General features: G+C 44.7%; 1 long non-coding RNA gene and 1 other non-coding gene across 2 annotated transcripts in view; both read left to right on the top strand.

The window, feature by feature from the left end:
- Positions 1–25,965, top strand: part of LOC124606807 — a 738,984-nt gene that overhangs the window by 225,456 nt on the left and 487,563 nt on the right. The gene's annotated exons all lie outside the window — the stretch shown is intronic.
- On the top strand, positions 12,233–12,307 carry Trnat-ugu. Its single transcript has one exon. It is a non-coding gene; the product is annotated as a tRNA-Thr (tRNA).

The raw sequence follows: 25,965 nt of genomic DNA, 5'->3' as shown, positions 1-25,965 counted from the left end.
GCTTCGGTCATGGACTGTGCTGTTGGTCCCGGCGGAGGTTCGAGTCCTCCCTCGTGTGTTACTCCTTAGGATAATTTGCGTTAAGTAGTGTGTAAGCTTAAGGACTGATGACCTTAGCAGTTAAGTCCCGTAAGATTTCACACGCATCTGAACATTTTGAATTGACTTAGAAACGTGAATTTTTTACGCCGGCAGGGGACTATAGTCCTTAGTGTGTCTGATGAATTTGCGCTTGATACGTGTGCCCGATCCTGAGAAAAAGAATTCTTAACGGTAACCCCGACTGAACGAAAAAAATAATCAGCTTCTGGGCAATCTATTGACTTAAGTGGCCGGGGGGGGGGGGGGGCGGAGAGGCTGAGATTTAATAGTGATATCCCTCGCCACATACTTAACAGTGGCACGGTAAGTACTATGAAACGTCCCCTTTCAACAATTATACAAGACTGTGCTTAACCTGACACACAATATTTTGTTAGCGCAACGCAATCTGACTTTCAAAATTCCCTACAAAAGAATGGCCCTGACTAACATTAAACTATACCTTTCACAAATCACTTACCTCACAAAAATCTTCGCTGCTCAAGCTACTGCAATACAGCGAGCGCCACTACTGCCAGCTAAATAAAAGATTCAAACTATGGAAGGCACTAACTACTGATAGGGATAGTTAGCAAATGAAAGATATTAATAGAGAACGAACAATATATTTACCTTGATATCATCATATATAAATATAGCAGTTCATGACAAATTTCAAAACTCCGCCATCTCTCTCCCCACATCCACCACTGCTGGCGGCTCACCTCCAACTGCGCAACGCTACGCGCTGTTCACAGCCAGCTGCCTAACACTACAATGGCGAGTATTACAACAATGCAAATCAGCCACAGACTGCACACAGCACAGCCAGTGATTTTCATACAGAGGTGGCGTTACCAATAAAAAAACCTAAATAGCCTACTTACATAGAGAAAACATAAACAGCCTACTTACAGTACAAGTACAGATGTAGACGTCAGTGCAGCGGGGCGGTGTTACAGGAAACATTAGCTGGCAGGCAGCACGGCTATGCACGACGAGACGCCGCCGTCCGTACTTCGCATGCTTTCCCGTTCGCCGCGAAACCATTTGCGTTCTGTAGCGAATCAATTCCGCCGCGGCGTTCACGGTCTCGGCAGACACTTGCGAGGTTCCCGCGGTGCCTGCGCAACAAACAGCTCGGCCGTGATTCACCTCTCGCCGCGGAGATTCCTGCCCGCGCTACACGGCCCGCGCAGCTTGTCGAACGGAACGCCGTTTGAATTTAATGTCGGTACGTGCCGCGCGCAGCAGCGTGCGTGCGCCCATGTGCATGCCGCGGCAGTGCGGGCCGAACACGGCGCGACGGGAGGCGTTTCCACATAAATTTAACAGGCGCGTCGCGCTGGTGGGACACGCCGAATGGGAGTGCCCGTGTCCCGCTGGGCCTGCAGCCAGCATGTCAACGCTTTGGATCTAGCGTAGCCTGACCTGTAGAAACCTGCGACCCCGCGATAAAAATTCTAATAACAGGTGGGACAGATACGCACCAACTAAAGTAATACGCCGTATAGAGCGCTGAGACGTGTGTGTCCCTTATCGGATGTATGAAAACAGCGGCCATGCAACAATCTGTAAAAATTCTTCCAATCCATATGTGGCATACAGCAAACCAGTGCTTAAAAGTAGTGGTTAAAAACAGTCTTGGTTGCGATTTAAATTTTTTTATTTATCAACGACGCGTTTCGCCTTATTTAGGCATCTTCAGGTTATCTACGTAGAAAACAGAGAACAAATACATATATTTAAGAATCGCGATCGCACTGTGCAGACTTGGATAACCTATAAGCATGCATAAACAGATCACCTATTGAAAGTATAAACAGATCACCTATTGAAAGAGCAAATATCTTAATTTGGTATTTCGTAGAAGAATCCTTTAGTCAGTGTAGCCAAAGGGCATCGTCGAATATATCACGCCAACATCGCCTTCGTTAAACTCAGTAAAAACTAGAAATATAAAACAGTGAAATCATTACCTTTTCTAGATGGACGCGAGAGGCACCAAGATCTGCATAACGCGTTCCCGTTCACAGGAGCGAGTAACAGACTAAGATGGGGACTCAGGTAGTAAGCATAATGCGCCACAGCGTCGTGTGCCAGTACTGAAGCTCAATACAGAATCACCTCTAGAGGTGGCGCTGCGACGCAGCAGTGATTAAAAATGAGAGATCGTAAACTGGATATACATACCCACTAAAATTTATAAATGTAATGGACATAAAACATTGATAAGATGGAATTACTGGGGGCAATACCTGTGCTTAACTTATCCTAAAATTTTGACGAAGTAAAATATAAATGAAGACGGAAAATTTAAAATGAGAAAACAAGCTGTACGAGGTGCGGCTAGAAAAAAACCGGACTGATGCTGGAAAAAAACATTTATTTACAATTTCATGTTATCTCCTTCAATGTACTCTCCTCCTCGGTCTCTACACCGCCCCATACGAATTTTCCACTGTTCATAGCAATGCTGCAGATCATTTTCGGTAAGTCCATACATTACTTCCGTCGCTTTTTCTTTTACTGCTTCAGCAGTCCCAAATCCTTTCAAAGCTGACTTGACTTTAGGGAAAAGAAAAAAGTCACAGGGGGCCAAATCAGGTGAGTAGGGTGGATGATCTAAGATGGGAATGTTGTGTTTTGCCAAAAACGTCTTCACTGACAACGCACTGTGAGCTGGGGCATTGTCTTGGTGAAGGATCCATGACTTTTTTCTCCACAAATCGTTCCGTTTTCTCCGTACTCGCTCACGTAGGGTAGCCAGGACGCTAATGTAGTAATGCTGATTCACTGTTTGTCCCTCTGGTACCCAATCAATGTGCACAATCCCTTTGATGTCAAAAAAAAAACAATCATCATTGCCTTGAATTTCGATTTTGACATTCGTGCTTTTTTTTGTCGTGGAGAACCAGGAGTTTTCCAATGCATCGATTGGCGTTTAGTTTCGGGATCGTGAGTAAAAAACCACGATTCATCGCAAGTAATAACATTTTGTAAGAAGGTGGGATCACTTTCAATGTTTTCCAGGATGTCAGAACAAATCATTCTTCGGCGTTCCTTCTGATCAATTGTGAGACACTTTGGAACCATTTTTGAACACACTTTGTTCATGTTGAAACTTTCATGAAGAATCTGCCTAACACTTTCCTTGTCAACTCCTGTTAACTCAGACACTGCTCTGATTGTTAAACGGCGATTTTGTCGAACAAGTTTACCGATTTTTTCAATGTTTGCATCAGTTTCTGCTGACAATGGTCTGCCAGTGCGAGTGTCATCACTGGTGTCTTCGCGGCCATCTTTAAATCGTTTAAACCACTCAAACACTTGTGTTCGCGATAAACAATCATCGCCGTACACTTGTTGTAACATTACAAACGTTTCACTTGCAGATTTTCCTAGTTTGAAACAAAATTTAATGTTAACACGCTGTTCTTTCTGTACACTCAACATTTTCCGACGCACAGACAAAACGTCAACTACTTAAAACAGACGCCACGGGCAGACTGAGCGCAGGAGGCAGATGAAACTCGAGCAGTTGGCGGAGCGAGAGTCACGTGACAGGCCACGCGACTTTCAGCCTTATTGCATTCGTTTTATTGTTTCACCAGTACTAGTCCGGTTTTTTTCTAGCCACACCTCGTATAATAGAACACACAGATGCAGTACATAAAGAGATTTTTCGTAACATACACCACTAGGACGAGAACATTAAAAACACAGGACCGTAATTTCAGATAAAGAGGCCGCCCATATAACACTCAATACTGCGTCATTCGGAGCTAGAAAGTCTAGCAAGAAAACTTTTTTTTTGTCGCTTTAAAAGATGACGCATTTTACACATTTCAATGTAGCTATAAAAAACAGCGGGGGGAATTTACCCGCATAACGTCCGTCTTCCACGTTGGTGTGTATTTTTTAAGCCTAATAATTTTACTCGCATTTTATTTAAAAAAGTTTTCTTGCTAGACGTTCTAGCTCCGAATTACGCAGTATTGAGTGTTATATGGGCGGCTGCTTCTATGTAGATACCCTTCTACGTAGATACCCTAAGATGCCTAAATAAGGCGAAACGCGTCGTTGAAAAATAAAAGAAAACTAAAATTGAAACCAATACTGTTTTTAACCAACAATCTGTAAATTTGCACCCAGTATCCCTGGAAGCTACGTCCTCACTAAGAGACTACCTACCTGCTCCACATGAACGCTCCGAATGTCCGCAGCGAGGTGCTGTGCCACCATGTCGGAAGGAAGGAACGCAACTATCTCTGAATGTAGAAAAATGTGAGTTAACGCAGATGAGTAGGAAAAACAAACTCAGTGTTCCGAGTGCAGCGTTAGTAGTGTTCTTGACACATTCGCGTCTATTACGTATCTAGACTAACGTTGCAGAGCAATATGAAATGGATTGTACGAGGGTGGGTCAAATGAAAACCTTAAATTTGTAATAACAAATCGAAATATCGCGCCGTTATCCTGTAAGTTGGTAAGCGTGCTACAAACAGCGAGCAGAATGGCCTGTAGGTGGCAGCATAGTGCAGACGCACACATACCGTCGCAGTATCAGTATAAAGATGGCCGCCCCACTTGCGACTTGCACCAGGAAAGAACAGCGTTCTGTTATTCGGTTTTTGCGTAGTGAAGGTGTGAAACCTATTGAAATTCATCGAGGAATGAAGGTTCAGTACGGTGACGCATGTTTGTCACAGTATCAAGTCTACGAATGGAGTAGGAAATTCGCAAACGGTGTGACTTCAGTGGAAGATGCTCCTCGTCCAGGTCAGGCACAACGAGTTGTGACTCCATAGAACATCGCAGTAGTTGAAGCCATAGTGAAGGAAAACCGCCGAGTGACACTGAATGACATTGCAGCATGTTTACAGATTAGTCATGGGTCAGCACACCACATTGTGCATGATGTGCTCCAGTTTCACAAAGTGTCTGCAAGGTGGGTGCCGCGGCAGCTGACTTCCTGAAATGAGAGAATGACGCGTTGATGCTTGTGAAGAACTTCTTCGGCGCTTTGAACGAGAAGGTGATGGCTTCCTTGCGAGACTGGGGACGAAACCTGGGTTCACTTCCACCGCCGGCCGCGGTGGTCTAGCGGTTCTAGGCGCTCAGTCCGGAACCGCGCGACTGCTACGGTCGCAGGTTCGAATCATGCCACGGGCATGGATGTGTGTGATGTCCGTAGGTTAGTTAGGTTTAAGTAGTTCTAAGTTCTAGGGGACTGATGACGACAGATGTTAAGTCCCATAGTGCCCAGAGCCATTTGAACCATTTTTCACTTCCACCAACCGGAAACAAAGAGAGCGAGCGAGCAAGAAATGGCGCCATTCCTCGTCACCAATACCAAAGAAGTTTCGAGCAGAACCATCAGCAGGGAAGGTTATCCTGACTCTCTTTTGGGACGAAAAAGGCGTCATTTTGGAGCATTACATGCCTAGAGGAACCACTGTCACCAGTGCATCGTACACAAATCTCCTAAAGAATCATCTGCGGCCTGCAATCAAATCAAAACGACGTTAATTGCTGTCAGCAGGTGTCCTCTTGCAACAAGACAATGCAAGGCCCCACACTGTCCGTACAACAGTTGCAACAATCACAGACCTGCATTTTGAGTGTCTGCCTCATCCACCATACTCACCAGATCTTGCCCCAAGTGATTTCCATATGTTTGGACCACTCAAAGACGCAATGGGAGGAAAGAAGTTCCGTTCTGATGAAGAGGTACGCCACGCGGTGCATGGGTGGTTACGCGGACTACCAAGAGAATTTTTTGCTAAAGGAATTTATGAACTTTGTAAACTGGAGAGCTTGCATCGAGCGTAGGGTAGATTATGTTGAAAAGTGATACAGCTTTGTACCACTTCTGCACAATAAATAGTATTTTAAAAAATATTTAAGGTTTTCATTTGACTCACCCTCGTAGCAGGGAAGGTGAATGGTCGACTTGGGTTTATTATGAGAACTTTTGGAAAGCGTGGTTCATCTGTCAAGCAGACCGCATATAGAACACTAATTGAGTACTGGTAGGTACTTTGGGAGTGTTTGGGATACACACCAGGTTGGATTAAAGATAAACGTCGGTGCAACTCACAGGCGGATGGCTGGATGTGTTACCGGTAATTTCAAACAACACGCAGGTGTTACGGAGATACAGTTTTAAGAAAAGACGCGCACGAAGAAGTAATCGAATGGGACGGAAATAGGTAATGTAATGTCATAACTTTAAACATAGCTGCTTGCAGCAACCGTGTCATTTCTAGTTAAAGCGGCAATCTTTAATTTTTAACTAGAAATGACACTAAAACTTTTACGTAGGATGTTTCATTATGTGACGTGACCTTTTTGGTGTTACAATTGTATGACGAGGGCTGCAATGCTCAACGTTTTACGTGTTGTTGTTGTGGTCCTCAGTCCTGAGACTGGTTTGATGCAGCTCTCCATGCTACTCTATCCTGTGCAAGCTTCTTCATCTCCCAGTACCTACTGCAACCTACATCCTTCTGAATCTGCTTAGTGTATTCATCTCTTGGTCTCCCTCTACGATTTTTACCCTCCACGCTGCCCTGCAATGCTAAATTTGTGATCCCTTGATGCCTCAAAACATGTCCTACCAACCGATCCCTTCTTCTAGTCAAGTTCTGCCACAAAATTCTCTTCTCCCCAATCCTATTCAATACCTCCTCATTAGTTACGTGATCTACCCACCTTATCTTCAACATCCTTCTGTAGCACCACATTTCGAAAGCTTCTATTCTCTTCTTGTCCAAACTGGTTATCGTCCATGTTTCACTTCCATACATGGCTACACTCCATACAAATACCTTCAGAAACGACTTCCTGACACTTAAATCTATACTCGATGTTAACAAATTTCTCTTCTTCAGAAACTATTTCCTTGCCATTGCCAGTCTACATTTTATATCCTCTCTACTTCGACCACCATCAGTTATTTTACTCCCTAAATAGCAAAACTCCTTTACTACTTTAAGTGTCTCATTTCCTAATCTAATCCTCTCAGCATCACCCGATTTAATTTGACTACATTCCATTATCCTCGTTTTGCTTTTGTTGATGTTCATCTTATATCCTCGTTTCAAGACACTGTCCATTCCGTTCAACTGCTCTTCCAAGTCCTTTGCTGTCTCTGACAGAATTACAATGTCATCGGCGAACCTCAAAGTTTTCCTTCTTCTCCATGAATTTTAATACCTACTCCGAACTTTTCTTTTGTTTCCTTTACTGCTTGCTCAATATACAGATTGAATAACATCGGGGAGAGGCTACAACCCTGTCTCACTCCTTTCCCAACCACTGCTTCCCTTTCATGCCCCTCGACTCTTATAACTGCCATCTGGTATCTGTACAAATTGTAAATAGCCTTTCGCTCCCTGTATTTTACCCCTGCCACCTTCAGAATTTGAAAGAGAGTATTCCAGTTAACGTTGTCAAAAGCTTTCTCTAAGTCTACAAATGCTAGAAACGTAGGTTTGCCATTTCTTAATCTTTCTTCTAAGATAAGTCGTAAGGTTAGTATTGCCTCACGTGTTCCAACATTTCTACGGAATCCAAACTGATCTTCCCCGAGGTTTGCTTCTACCAGTTTTTCCATTCGTCTGTAAAGAATTCGCGTTAGTATTTTGCAGCTGTGACTTATTAAACTGATAGTTCTGTAATTTTCACATCTGTCAACACCTGCTTTCTTTGGGATTGGAATTATTATATTCTTCTTGAAGTCTGTGGGTATTTCGCCTGTCTCATACATCTTGCTCACCAGATGGTAGAGTTTTGTCATGACTGGCTCTCCCAAGGCCATCAGTAGTTCTAATGGAATGTTGTCTACTCCCGGGGCCTTGTTTCGACTCAGGTCTTTCAGTGCTCTGTCAAACTCTTCACGCAGTATCGTATCTCCCATTTCATCTTCATCTACATCATCTTCCATTTACATAATATTGTCCTCAAGTACATCGCCCTTGTATAAACCCTCTATATACTCCTTCCACCTTTCTGCCTTCCCTTCTTTGCTTAGAACTGGGTTGCCATCTGAGCTCTTGATATTCATACAAGTGGTTCTCTTCTCTCCAAAGGTCTCTTTAATTTTCCTGTAGGCAGTATCTATCTTACCCCCAGTGAGACAAGCCTCTACATCCTTACATTTGTCCTCTAGCCATCCCTGCTTAGCCATTTTGCACTTCCTGTCGATCTCATTTTTGAGACGTTTGTTTTCCTTTTTGCCTGCTTCATTTACTGCATTTTTATATTTTCTCCTTTCATCAATTAAGTTCAATATTTCTTCTGTTACCCAAGGATTTCTATTAGCCCTCGTCTTTTTACCTACTTGATCCTCTGCTGCCTTCACTACTTCATCCCTCAGAGCTACCCATTCTTCTTCTAATGTATTTCTTTCCCCCATTCCTGTCAATTGTTCCCTTATGCTCTCCCTGAAACTCTGTACAACCTCTGGTTCTTTCAGTTTATCCAGGTCCCATCTCCTTAAATTTCCGCCTTTTTGCAGTTTCTTCAGTTTTACGTATCTGATATAAATTCTGATGAAGACTCCCTTAGTCTATGAGTCGAAACCGTCGTCAATTCGACTATAAATTACATTGCAACCAGTGGGCTGTCTTTACTAAAAAAAATGATTACAGTTTCAAAAACAAACAGGGATGATTTATTCAAGAGAAAGAGCTTTACAGCTTTACGTATTGAGTAAGTCAATAATGCGTTGGACCACCTCTGGCCGTTATGAAAGTAATTTCCAGAATGAAATTTTCACTCTGCAGCGGAGTGTGCGCTGATATGAAACTTCCTGGCAGATTAAAACTGTGTGCCCGACCGAGACTCGAACTCGGGACCTTTGCCTTTCGCGGGCATGAGAGTAATTATTTGGCCTGGTACTGCTTGACAGAGTTGTTGGATGTGCTTCTCAGGGACATCGTGCCAGATTGTGTCCGATTGGCGCGTCAGGTCGCCGAAAACCTGAGGTGGTTGAGGGGCCCGACCATGATGCTGCAAGGTTCTCTTTTGGGCAGTAGGAACTCTCGCCGTGTGCAGACAGGCGTTATCTTGCTGAAATGTAAGCGTAGGATGGCTTGTCGCGCGGAATTAGCCGAGCGGGCTCGGGACCGTTTCAGACGGTGGAATCGCTGAGATGTCTGGGGATCACATTTACCCGTTCACTACGGCGGTCAGCGGCGGCGAGTTATCGGCGGCTTCTGCAGAATGTTCGTCTGACGATACGCAACAACTCACTGAGAGCCTTTGACATGATCCAACGTGTGGCATACACCAACGTTCACATAGCGTCAAGACTGCCCCGTTTAGCGCAGATCCTACCAATACCGAAGGGTATTGCTGACCGCCTCATGGCTGCCTTTGGTTACTATGTTAGTACTGGGATGTTATTTAAGATCACATATGACACGTTAACGCTACAATTCCGGAACGGTGGCCTCAACCTCACAAACGTGCGTAACAAAGCTCTGGCGCTTTACATGCGAGCGATGATACTAAATTGGCAACAACGAAAGCACACCATAACGTCAGCTCTGATAGAAGTACTTGTTCCGCCTTCGTACGAACCCCCTATTGCGGTGGGCAATATTTCGCCTTCTCTTGCACACATTGCCTCATTTCTTGTTGATTACAGTTATGTTCGTCTGAAAGTACTTTCGACGAGAATACCCACGACTCGGGAGATCTATAGGTGCTTGATGGATCACCATGCCCGCAACGTAATGGAATTCAAATACCCGTCGAGAACGTGGAATCACATTTGGTGTGCAGTGCATACTCCATTACTGTCAACAGCAGCGAGATCGATGTGGTATATTCTTATAAACCGTAAACTTGTGACCAGGAGTCGATTACATACAATTCATATGGTCGATTCTCCTCTTTGCACAAACTGTGGACTGTTAGCAACGGAAGAACATGGTTTAGTGTGTGGCGCAGCGAGGGACGTCTGGATGCTGACGCGTCGAATACTGGCCTTCCTTCGGCGCACTAACTACACAGAAATCACATCGGATGTACTTTTTCTACCGGACAAGACCTTTTTTCCCAAACAAAAGACGTATGCGGTCAACTGGATCGCTGGACATGCGACGAAATATTTGTATTCGTACGATATTAAGTCCGTGATGGATTATTGGATGTATTTACAAGAACAACACGAGCTCATACGGAGTGATACGAAATACAGGACTTACTTTTCCAATTTTTTAGGAAGTGTTTTTCACAATCCGCCCGACAGCTGGGGTGTCCCAGAACTGAGAAGACTCCTGCAGCAGAACGACTAGAGACAATACTGCGCGGTTCAGTTATATTGGCATGCAGCACACTGAGAAGAAAACTGGCCCCTACATGGTCGACGCAGGAGAAATACATAAATATATGCCGCCCACAAAGGCAGAAATGGTCAAGATTATATGGCTGTCTGCCAGATTTATGATGCGACACCGTGTGCTGCAGGGATTGTGATGCAGATGATAACTTCATTTTCACTCCCGCCCGTGACTAGGATTGTCACTTACTTTATTCATATTACACAAAAAAAGGGCGGCCTTTACGTTGATTTTCTGGTTTCCAAATTGTTTTTGCTTTGTTTTTGCTGTCTCGATCCTTTTCTTATCCCTAAGATAGTACAATTGTACGAATAAAGATTGTTTGTTTACCCTGCCTTCCTGCTCCCAAAAACAAGATAAAAAAATCCGCTTGGAATACGAATTTTTATTTTTTATTATCACCTTCATTTAACTTGTATGTAAATCTTATTTATGTATTTGTATAAAAAAAGCGGGCTAGGACGCTGCAGTCAAGGAATGTGCGTCTGGTCCCGGCGGAAGTTCCGAGTCCTCCCTCCGGGATGGGTGTGTGTGTTTCTGCTTAGGATAATTTAGGTTAAGTAGTGTGTAAGCTTAGGGACTGATGACCTTAGCAGTTAAGTCCCATAAGATTTCACACATTTGAACGTTTTTTTGATGGCTTGTCGTGAAGGGTTACAAAATGGGGCACAGAATATGGTCGACGTACGGTTGTGCTGTAAGGGTGCCATAGATGACAACCAAAGGGGTCCTGCTATGAAAAGAAATGGCGCCCCAGAGCGTCAGTGGTGGTCGTCCGGCCGTATGGCGGGAGACAGTCAGGCTGGTCTGGTATCCCGATACGTCTTTCGTGGGAGCTTTTCAGTGATGAAACTTGAAAGTGGTGTGGATCTGAAGACTTCATTTGCATTAGATTTTAATTAGACGAGGATGCTATCCATTCAATGAAATGCACAAATTATACAAATATTTTGAAGTGTTGTCAATTATTCATAGCCGGCCGAAGTGGCCGTGCGGTTAAAGGCGCTGCAGTCTGGAACCGCAGGACCGCTGCGGTCGTAGGTTCGAATCCTGCCTCGGCCATGGATGTTTGTGATGTCCTTAGGTTAGTTCGGTTTAACTAGTTCTAAGTTCTAGGGGACTAATGACCTCAGCAGTTGAGTCCCATAGTGCTCAGAGCCATTTGAACCAATTATTCATAAGTGCATTCATTGATTAGTTCCACACGACTGGAATATGGACTGCAATGTTATAGGCAACTGGCAGGCGTTTTCTATTACGGACAACTGTGTTCCAACAATGCCGATTCTTGCCGTGGACGGATGTGTTTTCTTCATCGCTGTCTGAAGATTCGGCAGACTGATCAGTTTCGCCATTGCCTGTAACTGCTGTAGGAGCATCAGCTTTCGAATAACTTTCATCACGAAAGTCACTTACGTCCCGGTCGGGGCACACATTTTCAACATGTCCCCAATGAAGTACATCAACACCTGTTTGCAGCTAGGGTGTCCATTTAATTATCATTTCATTTCTAGCAAAGCTGCATGGTCATCAACGGTAACTGTTCTTTGGGGATCAGATACTACCGTCATATATAGTTAAAATATGGCTTCCCGGCCATTGACCTTCTTGTGCGAACGCACGCGCTATGCCCGAACTCGTACGGGATTTGGTAGATTAATCTGCCACGAGTAATGAGTATGATGGGCAAACATCTATTAGGCGCACTACAGATGTAGTGGTGTGGACATGTTGGGAATGTGGGTCCCACTGGGAGCGTGCAAGGGATAAGTCCCTGCAGGCGCACTATCCTCTGAGCCCTCGGTGGCTCAGATGGATAGAGCGTCTGCCATGTAAGCAGGAGATCCCGGGTTCGAGTCCCGGTCGGGGCACACCTTTTCAACATGTCCCCAATGAAGTATATCAACGCCTGTTTGCAGCTAGGGTGTCCATTTAATTATCACTTCATCACTTACGCCACTTTCACGATTGAGTTCTTCCAACAATGCTTCCCGCATAGCGTCTCCCGTTAGTAAAATGTCATTCCTACGTGCCATTTTCACATAAATGTACTTCACACTCAGCGACAGAACGGTTACACAAAGTGTACTCCAGGATCACAATGACGCTTCAAAAAATACATTGACGGAAAAAAAAAATCGCTGCACCAGGAAGGAGATGCGCGACATAAACCTAAGTTAGTAGGCGTCTTTCTACGTCTTAAAGGTGAAGTCTATTAAAATTTCGTGCACAAAGAGTGGCACTAGCAGCACCACTATGAGGATTCAAATCAGGTTAGCTTTAAATACACGCTGCAACACTCGTGAACGTTAGTTACCTTTGAGACCGGACGTGGTGAGCTGAGAAAGACGCAGTTATCAACACTTCACTGTACTGAACGAGATCGTGTCATAGGGCTACGAGAGACTGTATGTTCCTTCTGAGAAACAGGAGAAAAACTTCGCATACGTGGGACATCATCGGGAGATAGCTCCGGCGTCACTCACGAACAGCATTCGCCGACCCTCATTGACCGACCAAGTGCAGCTAGCATAGAAGTCCATCACGCAAGCCGACATCCAGACCTGTACAACACAATGCAGGCACGTTTGCATTCAACATTCTGGCGGTTAAACCGGTTATTGGTGTACCAGCGTTTTACATTTTCGTTGTCTTATCTCGCGCTTACCTGTGATCTTGACATGTTAATCAGTTACATACGTTAGCTAGACAGATATATTCTCAAAATTTCATTGCTCTACATTAATTATTTTTTGGTGTTGCGATTTTTTCTCCGAGTGTATTTCTCTCAGAGTAATTAAATAACAATGTCTCACAACTCCGAACGTAAGAAACAAAGAACTCCAAGCTTACCCATGGTTACTCTGCAATTCACACTTAAATGCCTGGCAGAGGTTTCATCGAACCATTTTCCATACTACCTCTCTACCACTCCACTCTCGAGTGGCGCGTGGGAAAAAGGAACACCTAAATCCTTCCGTTCGAGCCCTGACTTCTCTTATTTTATTATAATAATTTATCCCTACGTACGTAGGTGTCAACAAAATATTTTCGCATTCGGAAGAGATAGTTGGTGATTGAAATTTCGTAAATAGATCTCGCCGCAAAGAAAATTTCAGTGGCTGTCACCCCAACTCACGTATCATATTAGTGACACTCTCACCCCTATAACGCGATAACACGAAGCGGGCTGCTCTTCTTTGCACTTTTTCGATCTCCTCCGTCAATCCTACCTGGTAAGGATCCCACCCTGTGACCCTGGTGTAGCCGCACGGGGTGGCCGAGAGGTTCTAGGCGCTACAGTCTGGAACCGCGCGACCGCTACGGTCGCAGGTTCGAATCCTGCCTCGGACATGGAAGTGTGTGATGTCCATAGGTTAGATAGGTTTAAGTAGTTCTAAGTTCTAGGGGACTGATAACCTCAGAAATTAAGTCCCATAGTGCTCAGAGCTATTTTAAACCCTGGTGTACACTTGGAGGGTTAAGCTACCGTTTGCAACAAACTGGGTAATTATGAACCTGCAGCATGTTGGAGTAGCTTGGCTCAGCAACTTCTGTTAATCGGTAGAATCAAACACCAATCCAAGTTGCAAATCATTACTTTTTATTCGTTCGATGACTTGTTTCGCGCCGATACCAATTTTCAAATCATCATAACAAAGTCGAAAATGGAATTTCCGAAGATGTCAAAACTGTGCAGTAAACATTGCATCTGTATGCACTGTTTACTACACAACTTTGACATCTTCGGAAATGCCATTTTCGACTTTGTTATGATGATTTGAAAATTGCTCTCTGCCCGTAGCTAATCATCGAATGAGTAAAAAGTAATAATTTGCAACTTTGTCTGGTTTTTCGTTCTGCTGAAACTGGGTACTTTTATCTAGCAAAGTCTTAGAAATAAATTTTCGTAATGTGGAGAAGACTTTATCTTCACCCTGCATTTAGCAACGAACAATCGCTGAAAGTGTGGCCACAGTCCTGCAAATATATATTAAACATGTATTTTGCATCTCGTTTTCCCTGCTGTCCTGTAGTACGAGGGTCAATCCAAAAGAGATGCACACTATTTTTGTAAAAATATAGTTTTCATTCTGCATGTATGAAAGTTTTACAGTGTGTAGATACCTCCTTCCCGCTTGTTTCCAAACTTAGTTCAGCCTGTTCCCGTGAGTGGCGCCGTCACAGCACGTCTTCAAGATGACTGCTGTCATAGAATTCCTGTGCTGTGAAAACGAGACAGTGGGAAACATCCCCAAGAGGTTGAAAAAGATGTATGGGGGTGCTGCTGTCGATCGCAGTACAATTAGTCGGTGGGCAAGCAGGTTACGTGATGAAAGCGGGCACGGCAATATTGAGGATTGTCCTCGCATAGGCAGGCCTCGTACTACACACACTCCAGACAATGTGCAGAGAGTTAACGAACTGGTGATTGCTGACAGACGCATCACAATGAACTAATTGTCACGCTACGTTGGGATAGGGGAAAGAAGTGTTTGCAGAATACTGAAAGTGTTGGCGTTAAAAAAGGTTTGTGAAGGGTGGGTTCTCAGGATGTTTACAGTAGCTCATGCAGCGAAGTTTTGGAACAGTACGGGAATGGTGGAGATGAATTTCTTGGAAGAATTGTGACAGGTGATAAAACATGGCTCCATCATTTTTCACCAGAGACGAAGAGGCAATCAATGGAGTGGCATCATGCAAATTCATCCAAGAAGAAAAAATTCAAAACCACACCTTCTGCTGGAAAAGTTATGGCTACGGTGTTTTTCGATTCCGAAGAACTCTTGCTTGTGGACATCATGCCAAGTGGAACCACCATAAATTCTTATGCATATGTGACGACACTGAAGAAACTTCTAGCTCGACTGAGTCGCGTTCGACCACATCGGCAAAAGCAGGATGTTTTGCTGTTGCACGACAATGCACGGCCACATGTCAGTCAAAAAACCATGGAAGGGATCACAAAACTCGGATGGACAACACTGAAACACCCGCCTTACAGTCCTGACCTGGCTCCATGTGACTATCATCTCTTTGGGAAACTGAAAGGCTCTCTTCGTGGAACAAGGTTTGTGCACGCTGCCAAACAGTGGCTCCAGCAGGTTGGTCCAGAATTTTACCGTGCGTGTACAGAGGCGCTGGTTCCAAGATGGCGTAGGGCAGTTGAGAGGGATGGAAATTATGTGGAGAAATGAAAATATTGTTCCTAAAAGATGTATGTACACACTGCAAAACTTTCAAACATGTAGAATAAAAGATGGATTAAAAAAAAATTGTGTGCGTTTCTTTTGGAGTGGGCCTCGTATTTTTTAATGCGTCAATGCTAACGACTGCACTGACGTGCGCGCAACAACCAGCCAATCAGCTCTGGCATTTAATCTGCCCTTCATCTTCGTCCATCTCCTTCTTAAGAGAAATCACCTGAGAAAAGAGTGCAATGTGGAACCGTAATTGGTTAGCGCTGGTCCAGCGGTAGCGCTTTTATTGGAGCTGGGCAGACGTGTGTGCGGAACAAGTGCAGCAAAGGCGCCGCGCGCAGCGGCTAGAACTGCCTGAGAAGGGCGGCACCTTTTGAGAGAGAGAGAGAGAGAGAGAGAGACGCCTAATCCAATTACTGGCTCGCCGTGAAGAGCGGCGGTGTGGCCTGCGAAGACGAAAGGCAGCGGGACTGCAGGGGGACAAAGGGCCCGCTCGGCAGCTTGGCTTGCATCGGCTCCACGCTGCGACGGCAATTTGCAGGGCAGAGGCAGCAGATAGGGAGGTACGTACTGGCTCTGGCTGCCCCGCTGGCAACTCGCTTCGGCTGGTATTACACTATTTCTTTGGCAAATAAATATGGTCAAACATTCGTCAAATTTATTTGACAAAGGCGTCTGACGTGGCGCTACAAGGGGTATTACACTCTCGTTAGATATTTCGTCAAATTTCAAGACCGCGGACAACAACTTGTCATTACGCGCCGCAGTTGCTGGTACCACAATTGCATTGTGTATTTGGAAGATCAGTTTGGATTCCGTAGAAATGTTGGAACACCTGAGGCCATACTGACCTTACGGCTTATCTTAGAAGAAAGATTAAGGAAAGGCAAACCTACGTTTCTAGCATTTGTAAATACTCTCTTTCAAATTCTGAAGGTGGCAAGGGCAAAATACAGGGAGCAAAAGGCTGTTTACAATTTGTACAGAAACCAGATGGCAGCTATAAGAGTCGAGGGACATGAAAGGGAAGCAGTGGTTGGGAAGGGAGTGAGACAGGGTTGTAGCCTCTCCCTGATGTTATTCAACCTGTATATTGAGCAAGCAGTAAAGGAAACAAAAGAAAAATTCAGAGTAGGTATTAAAATTCATGGAGAAGAAATAAAAACTTTATGGTTCGCCGATGACATTGTAATTCTGTCAGCAAAGGACTTGGAAAATCAGTTGAACGGAATGGACAGTGTCTTGAAAGGAGGATATAAGATGAACATCAACAAAAGCAAAACGAGGATAATGGAATGCAGTCGAATTAAGTCAGGTGATGCTGAGGGAATTAGATTAGGAAATGAGACACTTAAAGTAGTAAAGGAATTTTGCTGTTTGGGGAGCAAAATAACTGATGTTGGTCGAAGTAGAGAGGATATAAAATGTAGACTGGCAATGGCAAGGAAAATGTTTCTGAAGAAGCGAAATTTGTTAACATCGAGTACAGATTTAAGTGTCAGGAAGTCGTTTCTGAAAGTATTTGTATGGAGTGTAGCCATGTATGGAAGTGAAACATGGACGATAAATAGTTTGGACAAGAAGAGAATAGAAGCGTTCGAAATGTGGTGCTACAGAAGAATGCTGAAGATTAGATGGGTAGATCATATAACTAATGAGGAGGTATTGAACAGGATTGGGGAGAAGAGGAGTTTGTGGCACAACTTGACAAGAAGAAGGGACCGGTTGGTAGGACACGTTCTGAGGCATCAGGGGATCACAAATTAAACATTGGAGGGCAGTGTGGAGGGTAAAAATCGTAGAGGGAGACCAAGGGATGAATACACTAAGCCGATTAAGAAGGATGTAGGTTGCAGTAGGTACTGGGAGATGAAGAAGCTAGCACAGGATACAGTAGCATGGAGAGCTGCATCAAACCAGTCTCAAGACTGAAGACCACAACAACAACAACAACAACAACATTTGGAAGAAGTGCGGAAACGTACTTGGATGAAGCCATAGGTATTACGTCGAGATAATACAAACTCAGCAAAATTTGTTACGAGAGCTGCAAATGGAGGACGCAAAGTCTTATACATAAATTACTTACGAATGGATGAGAGTGTATTTCAGTATTTGCTCAGTAAAGTGGCTTCTCATACTATAAAACAGAATACTCTGTTGAGAAATGCTATATGTGCAGAAGACAGGCAAACTGTGATGCTGTGATTTCTTGATACAGGAGATAACCACTCTAGTTTACAACACAGCACTCGAACATCGCATAGCACATTAACCAAAATAATTCCAGAAACGTGTCAAGTGATTTATAAAACACTGAAGGGGGAATGTTGTTGTTGTGGTCTTCAGTCCAGAGACTGGTTTGATGCAGCTCTCCATGCTACTGTATCCTGTGCAAGCTTCTTCATCTCCCACAGTACCTACTGCAACCTACATCCTTCTGAATCTGCTTAGTGTATTCATCTCTTGGTTTCCCTCTACGATTTTTACCCTCCACGCTGCCCTGCAATACTAATTTGGCAAATAAATATGATCAAACATTCGTCAAATTTCTTCGACAAAGGTGTCTGACGTGGCGCTACAATGGGTATTACACTATCGTTACATATTTCGTCAAATTTCGAGACGGCGGACAACAACTTGTCATTGCGCGCCGCAGTTGCTCGTACCGCAATTGCATTACGTATTTGGAAGACGTGCGGAAACATACTTGGGTGAAGCCATAGGTATTAAGTCGAGATAATAAAAGCATTCAGGAAAATTTGTTAAGACTGCTGCAAATGGAGGTCGTCAAGTCTTATACATAAATTACATAGGAGTGGATGAGAGTGTATTTCAGTATTTGCTCAGTAAAGTGGCTTTTCATACTTCAAAACAGAATACTCTGTTGAGAAATGCTATATGTGCAGAAGACAGGCAAACTGTGATGCTGTGATTTATTGATACAGGAGAGAACCACTCTAGTTTACAACACAGCACTCGAACACCGCGTTGCATATTAACCAAAATAATTCCAGAATCGTGTCAAAAGATTTATAAAACAATGAAGAGGTTATATGTGAAGGTAAATAAATGTTTAGCACACTATATGGACAATAAGAACTATTTTTATTTTTGCATAATTTAATTAATGGAATTACTGTTCCTACAACTACAACATTAATAAGCCGGCCAGTGTAGCCGAGCGGTTCTAGGCGCTACAGTCTGGAACCGCGCGACCGCTACGTTCGCAGATTCGAATCCTGCCTCGGGCATGGATGTTAGTAATGTCCTTAGGTTAGTTAGATTTAAGTAGTTCTAAGTTCTAGGGGACTGATGACCTTAGAAGTTAAGTCACATAGTGCTCAGAGCCATTTTGAACAACCTTAATAAAGAGTACGGAACAGATGAAGCGCTTTTTTAACTTGTGACATCCAGAGTTCAAAAATAGAGAAAGTAGAACGGAAAGCTGAGACAGGAGTTTTTGTTTGAGAGTGTGACCACATCCTCTTTCGCGGCTTGCTGAAAAGCTGCCTGGATGTTTCCAGATGTAGAAGTGTATGGCTGTAGCCGTGATTGTGGACGTGAAGTCGCTCGCAGCATGTTCCACCTTCACATCAACTCACAGGCAGTAGCATGCACTCTGCCCCTTGCTCACCCCCTATACTAATGGAAGCAAGTTATTAAAAAAAGAGTCGACGTAACACACCAACTTTGAAGCCATGTTGAGAAACACGCTACACTGACGTCAAATAGCTGTAGCGACGCCAGCGCTCCAAGGGGTTACATTTCGCATTGCAGTGAACAGAAGGCGAACGACTTTTATGATCAAATCTTCGGCGAGGTCCTAGATTTACCATATTTATTTGACGACAGGCGAGATTGGACAAAGTTCCCTATTACACCATCAAATTTCTTTGACGTAAATATTTCACATAACAACTTTTGACAAAGAAATATGATAGTGTAGTACCGGCCTACAGCTGCCCGCTGGCGAATCGCTTAGAGAACGCGCCGGGGGGTTGTGTCGCTATTTCTTGCTACCCAGAGCACCATAGTGTTGAACTCGTTTGTAAAAGCACACGTCATTCTGCAGTACTGTCCCCACGTTTCCCAAGTTGTAGGGAACATGTGGTGGCGCACCTTGCCAATTTGAGCGTTGCGTTGTGAACCAGGCACCAGCAGTGAGCAATCGGCCGGCTCACAGACACCAGCCCCCCATTTACGATATTTCCAAACTGGAGCAAAAACTTGACAGTGCCCCCCTCCCCCCTTGAGCGTTTGAGATAGGACGTAATTTTTTTTAAATAAATCGGTTTTGCAAAAATATGTCATTTTGTAGCTCATATGTTTCTGAAGAGTTTGATATACGAGGGCAGTTCAATAAGTAATGCAACACATTTTTTTTCTGAAACAGGGGTTGTTTTATTCAGCATTGAAATACACCAGGTTATTCCCCAATCTTTTAGCTACACAACACTATTTTTCAACGTAATCTCCATTCAATGCTACGGCCTTACGCCACCTTGAAATGAGGGCCTGTATGCCTGCACGGTACCATTCCACTGGTCGATGTCGGAGCCAACGTCGTACTGCATCAATAACTTCTTCATCATCCGCGTAGTGCCTCCCACGGATTGCGTCCTTCATTGGGCCAAACATATGGAAATCCGACGGTGCGAGATCGGGGCTGTAGGGTGCATGAGGAAGAACAGTCCACTGAAGTTTTGTGAGCTCCTCTCGGGTGCGAAGACTTGTGTGAGGTCTTGCGTTGTCATGAAGAAGGAGAAGTTCCTTCAGATTTTTGTGCCTACGAACACGCTGAAGTCGTTTCTTCAATTTCTGAAGAGTAGCACAATACACTTCAGAGTTGATCGTTTGACCATGGGGAAGGACATCGAACAGAATAACCCCTTCAGCGTCCCAGAAGACTGTAACCATGACTTTACCAGCTGAGGGTATGGCTTTAAACTTTTTCTTGGTAGGGGAGTGGGTGTGGCGCCACTCCATTGATTGCCGTTTTGTTTCAGGTTCGAAGTGATGAACCCATGTTTCATCGCGTGTAACAATCTTTGACAAGAAATTGTCACCCTCAGCCACATGACGAGCAAGCAATTCCGCACAGATGGTTCTCCTTTGCTCTTTATGGTGTTCGGTTAGACAACGAGGGACCCAGCGGGAACAAACCTTTGAATATCCCAACTGGTGAACAATTGTGACAGCACTACCAACAGAGATGTCAAGTTGAGCACTGAGTTGTTTGATGGTGATCCGTCGATCATCTCGAACGAGTATGTTCGCACGCTCTGCCATTGCAGGAGTCACAGCTGTGCACGGCCGGCCCGCACGCGGGAGATCAGACAGTCTTGCTTGACCTTGCGGCGATGATGACACACGTTTTGCCCAACGACTCACCGTGCTTTTGTCCAATGCCAGATCACCGTAGACATTCTGCAAGCGCCTATGAATATCTGAGATGCCCTGGTTTTCCGCCAAAAGAAACTCGATCGCTGCCCGTTGTTTGCAACGCACATCCGTTACGGACGCCATTTTAACAGCTCCGTACAGCGCTGCCACCTGTCGGAAGTCAATGAAACTATACGAGACGAAGTGAGAATGTTTGAAAATATACCACAAGAAATTTCCGGTTTTTTCAACCAAAATTGGCCGAGAAAAAAAATGTGTTGCATTACTTATTGAACTGCCCTCGTATAAAACATATATGTTAGGGGAAATGTAAAACATGTTATTTGGTCTTAAGTGTGCCAAAGTGCAGTGCCACGCCTCTTCACGCAGCATTCTTGTATCGCACGTCATTGTATTCCGCCGTGTGGAATTCAAACGCGTATGTTTTATAATAGATTCCATCAAATCTATATTCAGGACAGTGGAAACTGAAATGTCCTGTGGTGCCTCTCCTGCTACCAGTCGGTCTGTTTGACATCCCAACCCCTTAAAAAAGCTCATAATTTGTACTGGGTTCGATTATTTCTAACCAGGAGAATAGGAACTCTTCTGAAACTTTGCATTATTTGTTGCCTTTTAGCTAATAACTTTCTCTTTTGTGTGACCTAAAATTAAATATAGGAAACATAAAAGCAGTAAAGGCAAGAGACAAGCAAGACAGTACGTATTTGTTCAGTCCTCAGGTCCCAGCATTTTTTCTCTCTCGAATCATGCTGCAGCTTTTCCTTTCCGCCAAAGAATCTGTTACCTCATCAAAGTTCGTCAAACGTTTTCCTACACGAAAAATCAAAATGTCGTTGTCTAATACTGAAAAAGCGGTTAATACGAATAGTACCCAAGACTGGTGTGGTTTGTCGATTTGATTATGTCTATTTTGTCACTGTTTGTTGCATTGAAGGAAATAGGTCTTCTAATGTTGCAGCAGTTGTAACACACACCATATAAGCGAGGCTGTTTTCGGACACTAGTCATTTCTATGTACCTCATTTACATAAATAACACGACACAATATAATCCACGAAGAACCAATAACAAAAGGCTATTAGGCCCATCATTACAAGCGAATAGTTTTATTTTAGGAAATAGTTTCACATTTTCATACGCACCCTATCGCAAGCACGAGATCGAAAAGTAGTGGTAGTACGAAGTTTATATAAATTAGCAATCTTCATATTCTTCCATATAATTTGTGTGATGTCCCCATTTCTCCTCCTTCCTCGTTCTAACAAAGAATTTTGTCATCACTAATTCTATTATTATTCCTACCATTGCCAAAACTTATTCTCCGATTAACTTCACTAACCCTGCCAGAAACAGCGGTTTAGTCATCCCGCGTTTATTCTCCGGTTAGGCGGTATTACGTGTTCGTACAACACGTTTTCCACGCTATTTCAAGAATTGAACTTAACGCTGCTGCCAACCGGGAACTGTACAACTGGCCCTTAGTAGTGTTGCGATTTGCCAAAAATTTTCTGTCAAAATTTCAGTTTCTTGGATACACCGAGAAGATAATATGTAACCTTTCTTACCTGTTATTCCTGTTAGCTTTTTATTTCCTCTCTAGCAGTCTCAATCTATGGATTTCGCTAGTAATTATAACAATGCTGACCATTCGCACACCCAATAAACCACATAAACAGTGATTGCATTCACCCGTTCGGGTTTATTCGGCTCGGCTCCTACAGCCCCGTCCCCTTTTGTCTGCCGCAAAGTTTCTTATTCCTAGATGCGACAGGGATAGCCCTAGCAGAGACATCACGTACGTTATGCACGCATTCACAAATCAACTTATGATTCGTTCAGAAATGAACTTAGAATGTGTTCAAAAACCAACAGTGATGTGTTTCAAGTAATCGATAGACGGAGATGCGCTCGATGCTAGGCACTTTGTGGAACTAGTTTTTTTTTTTCTTCAAGAATATGAATTTGGCACCCCCGCTAGTTGCCGCCCGGGGCATATACGCTGGTGTGTCCCTCCTAGATCCGGGCCTGGCGTAGTGTAATAATGGGGGAAGAGGAGGGGAGGAGGAATCGGAACAAGGCAACTCAGCACGAGAAACTATTTTCGACGACTCTATTCTGCGGCCGTGAGTGTTGGTTCTACGGAGGTGTATCGATTTACGTTGCCTAATTAATGCCTTTCGTGCCAAATTTAATACGTAACACTGCTGCGTTAATGGGAAACGGCAATGAAATGAAACTGACATTTGTTTTAATCGATGAGGCGAAGAACATGGGCACCTAAGTACGAATCATATTTATAACGACTGATGCAGCCTAATGATCAGTGTCGATTTTGGAAGAAGTTTGAATTGACATCAACGTTTATTGTGCGACTACTTTATTCGCGCATTAAACAGAAACACAGGGTATCAATGAATACTGTTTGCAGGGTGACGATTATTGAACTACATGAAATAAAATCGTCATAGCTTTTGAACGGTTCGCGTTAGGACATTCAAACTGCACGGTTGGCCACAGAGCGTGATGGGGATTAGTATGATGTGAATATGGTTTGGTTTAGCGACGACGCCCACCTTCATTTGGATGGGTTCGTCAGCAAGCAGGATTGGCGCATTTGGGGGACTGAGAATCCGCATTTTGCGATTGAGAAGTCTCTTGACCGACTGTGTGGTGCGATATTCCTTGATGGCACGGTGACCACCGAACGATACGTGAAGGTTTTGGAAGATGGTTTCATCCCCATTATCCAAAGTGATCCTGATTTCGACAAGACGTGGTTCATGCAAGATGGAGCTCGACCGCATCGAAGCAGGAGAGTGTTTGATGTGCTGGAGGAGCATTTTGGGGACCACATTCCGACTCTGGGGTTTCCAGAGGCCACTGGCATGGGCTTCAATTGGCCGCCACATTCTCCGGATCTGAACACATGCTACTCCTTGTTGATGGGCTACATTAAAGACGACGTGTACTGTAACAACCCCAAAATCAATGCTAAGCTGAAAACAGCCATTCAGGAGGTCATCGGCAGCATCGATGCTCCGGTAAGTCAGCGGGTCAGGCAGAATTTCGCTATTCGTCTGCGCCATATCATCCCCAATGACGGCAGGCGTATCGAACATGTCATAACCTAAATCTGAATGTCTGTAGTGACGCTTACATGTTCCGTGTGCACTCGCCGTAGTTTGTAAATACACTCCTGGAAATGGAAAAAAGAACACATTGACACCGGTGTGTCAGACCCACCATACTTGCTCCGGACACTGCGAGAGGGCTGTACAAGCAATGATCACACGCACGGCACAGCGGACACACCAGGAACCGCGGTGTTGGCCGTCGAATGGCGCTAGCTGCGCAGCATTTGTGCACCGCCGCCGTCAGTGTCAGCCAGTTTGCCGTGGCATACGGAGCTCCATCGCAGTCTTTAACACTGGTAGCATGCCGCGACAGCGTGGACGTGAACCATATGTGCAGTTGACGGACTTTGAGCGAGGGCGTATAGTGGGCATGCGGGAGGCCGGGTGGACGTACCGCCGAATTGCTCAACACGTGGGGCGTGAGGTCTCCACAGTACATCGATGTTGTCGCCAGTGGTCGGCGGAAGGTGCACGTGCCCGTCGACCTGGGACCGGACCGCAGCGACGCACGGATGCACGCCAAGACCGTAGGATCCTACGCAGTGCCGTAGGGGACCGCACCGCCACTTCCCAGCAAATTAGGGACACTGTTGCTCCTGGGGTATCGGCGAGGACCATTCGCAACCGTCTCCATGAAGCTGGGCCACGGTCCCGCACACCGTTAGGCCGTCTTCCGCTCACGCCCCAACATCGTGCAGCCCGCCTCCAGTGGTGTCGCGACAGGCGTGAATGGAGGGACGAATGGAGACGTGTCGTCTTCAGCGATGAGAGTCGCTTCTGCCTTGGTGCCAATGATGGTCGTATGCGTGTTTGGCGCCGTGCAGGTGAGCGCCACAATCAGGACTGCATACGACCGAGGCACACAGGGCCAACACCCGGCATCATGGTGTGGGGAGCGATCTCCTACACTGGCCGTACACCACTGGTGATCGTCGAGGGGACACTGAATAGTGCACGGTACATCCAAACCGTCATCGAACCCATCGTTGTACCATTCCTAGACCGGCAAGGGAACTTGCTGTTCCAACAGGACAATGCACGTCCGCATGTATCCCGTGCCACCCAACGTGCTCTAGAAGGTGTAAGTCAACTACCCTGGCCAGCAAGATCTCCGGATCTGTCCCCCATTGAGCATGTTTGGGACTGGATGAAGCGTCGTCTCACGCGGTCTGCACGTCCAGCACGAACGCTGGTCCAACTGAGGCGCCAGGTGGAAATGGCATGGCAAGCCGTTCCACAGGACTACATCCAGCATCTCTACGATCGTCTCCATGGGAGAATAGCAGCCTGCATTGCTGCGAAAGGTGGATATACACTGTACTAGTGCCGACATTGTGCATGCTCTGTTGCCTGTGTCTATGTGCCTGTGGTTCTGTCAGTGTGATCATGTGATGTATCTGACCCCAGGAATGTGTCAATAAAGCTTCCCCTTCCTGGGACAATGAATTCACGGTGTTCTTATTTCAATTTCCAAGAGTGTAGTTTATGTTTTTTCATATAGATCAGTAATTGTCACCCTGTACTTAGCTTTTGACTGAAGCATCAGTATGTGGTACCAGTTCCTGAGCACTGCTTTCGAAGGTAAGCTTATAAGAAGTCTCTCAGTGAGCTTTTGAGGGTAGATTTGTTTCTCTTCACTGCGGAAAACAGTTGTTCTACACTCGAAGATGTAGGCCCAAATATCGACATAATCGTAATGTAATGTGAAGTCGTGGAAGTTCATGCAATGTACGAATTAACAATTTTTGGAACTTTGTGGTAAGATCCTATGGACCAAGCCGGCCG

Source organism: Schistocerca americana, chromosome 3 (assembly GCF_021461395.2).
Source record: "Schistocerca americana isolate TAMUIC-IGC-003095 chromosome 3, iqSchAmer2.1, whole genome shotgun sequence".
Lineage (NCBI taxonomy): Eukaryota > Metazoa > Arthropoda > Insecta > Orthoptera > Acrididae > Schistocerca > Schistocerca americana.
The sequence above is the reverse complement of the archived record's forward strand: the minus strand, read 5'-3'. Positions and strand labels throughout refer to the sequence as shown.